A 3,799-nucleotide genomic window follows, 5' to 3' on the forward strand; every position below is an offset into this window, starting at 1 on the left:
TTTATGAGTGATACATAACAAGCTAGGAATCTTAGAAAATTCAAACCATTCAAGTCTCAAGGTAGCTCATGGTTTATTTAATTAAGATTTTTCAACAGATTCACTCTCGTTTTCTTTTCTTTTGGGACTTATTTGTAGAGCTAAATAATATGTTCATGTATTCAAGAAATAGTTACGCACAAGGAATTCAAATGATTCCAAACTTTAATCACGCTCACAATTTGAGCATCATCTTCCCTTTCATTAATTTGGGGAGTGGTTCAGCCAAGAACCTCGCAAGATTCAACGTTGCCAGATAAAAGAACATCTTTTACTATTAACACATGAAGTTCACACTAGTAAACTTTTCCGATTTCTCGGCATGAGAGAACCGAGCATGCATGCTCGAAGTGGGGACAACTTACTCAATGAACCCCACAATGTCAATCATACATGATCAACATATATCATTAACCTTATGTATGCATATAGCAAAAACAATATAAAGCAAATAAGCATGCTCATATCTAATACTCCCTCCAAAAACAACAGTAGTAGAGGTCATGATCAATTATGGGCTGAGATAAACTCTAGAATGGATATATTTCAAAGATAGAATTTTGTTATCTACAATCACAATGGACATGTCATAATCACAAATAGATATAGACTAAATAATTCAAAAGTCCATGACTATTGATTTATATGATCGTGCATTCGTAATGGCTACAAAATAATCACATATGATATGTTAGTTTAATAAAAACATCTCACCATTCTGATCATAATTGACATATATTATTATATTATTATAATACAATAATACTTTTGAGTTTTGACCATAGTAAATAGACATATGCATTACCATTACCATTTACAACATATGCATAAAGAATTAGATATTTTCAGACGAATCTTTTAAACCAATTAGTTGTTCATAAAAGCAGTTCAAATACAAAAGCATATAAGCAGTTATATGGTCACTAAAATTAACAACCAGTTTAATTGTATCTAATTCCATGGCATACTCTTATTGACCATTATATCTAGTGGTTGACCATTATTCAAATACTCGTATATGTGTAATAGTCAGTACAAGTCTTTAAATTAAAGAGGCCCACACATATTTACAAGATATCCAATTACCCATTATCTAAGTGGACCCATGAAAATGTATTCAACAAGATCATTATCACATAGCCTTGATGAAATCATATTAATTTAAACCATACATATTAATTTAAACCATATAATCAAGGAATACATTAGGAAAACATATGGACAGAATGATTAATTTAGCATTATGCAGTATAGCATATCATCAACAACTATGCTCAACAACTACACTAGCACAATTATAAATAGCCCCACTATCATCATCTTTATCTTTATACGTTAATATAAAAATAATCCATATCAATAATTCATATAAATCAAATGAACCATTATTTGCAACAAAATAATAATCTATACAATATATATAATCTCTATATATCTTTATGTCTATATTATTTATGCAACAAATAACTAATCCACAAACCAACAGAATAAATAGTGAACTCTGTCAAACGAGTTTATATATTCCGATTTTAGAAACGATAGTGAGCATCTCTTTTTCAGGCAACTTTTAAGTAAGATATACATAAATTATCAATATTGACTAATTTATAACCAACTCGGCAAATTTATGACCACCCAAAGTATCCGCAAAATAAATATGTACGTTAACTATTGGAGATTTTTTATTTATCAACACATAAATACAAAATAAAAAAATCTACCCAAAAGCTGTCTGTACACTATCTGATACATGTGGTAGATAATCGATATATTAAATCAAACGATATCATATATTGAAAATCCATTATTATGGTCATAAAGGACATATAATAATAAAGTAATAATAGTTTCAACATAGGTGTTTACAGCCAATACCTATCAAATCAATAGGATATATATTTTATATACATATTACAAAGAATTTTATATGCTGTATGTTCATAAAAGTGGACCGTGGATAAAAAAACGGCACCGGTGTTTATCGAAAATAAACGAACAAGTCAGTTTGTCTTATAAAACCTTTTGACCAACGAATGATCTGTTGTTTATAAAAGCTCAGTTTCGTTTATCGAGTCTGTTTAAGATTGTAAGGAAATTGTTATGAAACTGAATCAGATAAACTTCTCATGTTAAACGGATTTTAAACATGTATAATCTAACTATAAGCAATCATAACAAATAATCAGATTATGAACAAAGATTGAAACGATCATACCACAAATAGGTTGAACAGGTACTCTGCGGTTCCGAAATCTGCAAAAGAATAACAAAACCAGTGGAACCGGGCTTGTGTTTGACACAATTCCCTTAAACAGATTCGACGTCTGTTCCCAGGGTACACCGGTTCGAAGCAGCGTACTGCCGGACTTGAATATTTATCTTGATTAGTGACTTGTACTTGCTTAGATAAACCTTGTTTATACGGAGCACTTCGTGCTGATAACGTGTTATAATTCAGTAGGCTTATAACTACCTTTAGTGGATTGGTTCTTGAATATAGACTTTGAAAATCTTAAGAACAAGAATATATGAGTAAAGAGAGAAAGGAAGAAACACTATGGATGTAAGTGTGAGAAATGGTACATCTTTACAAGCATAACTCATGGGTATTTATACTACAAAAAAATACTATGGAAGTGACCCCAAGTTGACTATAAAATTGTACCAAAATTGACTATCCATACTTGCATTATTGTAGTTCCATACTTGCACAATTATTATTATTATCATAACAATTGAATTAAACAATAACTTAAGTACTAATTAAATTATTAAATCCAAACTTAGCATACAACCGATTAATCCAACATTCACCCGCTTAATCAGTTATTCCATTGGCCATTCACCACACTGGTAACATATAACGCGAATCTTATTCCGGACACGTTCAACACCATCTCGACTCATCCGGACTCCCGATCTCTTCCACGATCACGTCAACAGTCATCTCATTTTGAACTGTTCAACACTGTCTCGGCTCACACGGACTCCCGACCTCTTCCCCCTGTCACGTCCACATCCGTCTCGGTTTGAACATTCATAGCCACATGTATACATCGTGTGTCTTCTCCATTTCACAAACATGATCCAAGAGCCTTTTACATCGTCCAAGAAAACAAGCCGAACACGCTATCACGTTTTCTTGTGCCTCCACTAGTTAGTCTCTTATCACGAACAAGTTTTGACAACTTCTCAACACTTTCATGATCACTGCTCCAAGAAACTCTTCACACCATCCAAAAAAAAAAACTCTGACCACAGGCTATCACGATTTCTCATCCTAGTCTAGTTTCTTCTCATGAGCAACAGGACTTAGCCAAAGTTACAAACCTCGGTCTTGATACCAATTGTTGGGACACATGTCCCTAACTCACACATAAAAAATGTATTAAAGAAAGTAAAACATTACGATGATTTAACATGCAACAAATATGAACGGAAATAGAAATAAAAGAACTCGTGGATTACATTTTTACTGCTTACATTCATTTCACAATAAAGCTATATAAATAGCTAACTTAACATAACTACCTAACAACTAATACGATAAACTAGCACCCGTTATTCATTTCTAACTAAACATCCACTAGTAACTAAATCCCATTGACCTTTAGAATCGGTAGCACCCATTAGTCACGTACCCATTAACTCGCTTACCATGAAACTTAGTCAGACTTGATTTCTAAACACATTCAATTAAACAATAACTTAAGTACTAATTAAATTATTAAACCAAAACTTAGCATAAAACTGATTAATC

Source organism: Rutidosis leptorrhynchoides, chromosome 1 (genome assembly GCF_046630445.1).
Source record: "Rutidosis leptorrhynchoides isolate AG116_Rl617_1_P2 chromosome 1, CSIRO_AGI_Rlap_v1, whole genome shotgun sequence".
NCBI lineage: Eukaryota > Viridiplantae > Streptophyta > Magnoliopsida > Asterales > Asteraceae > Rutidosis > Rutidosis leptorrhynchoides.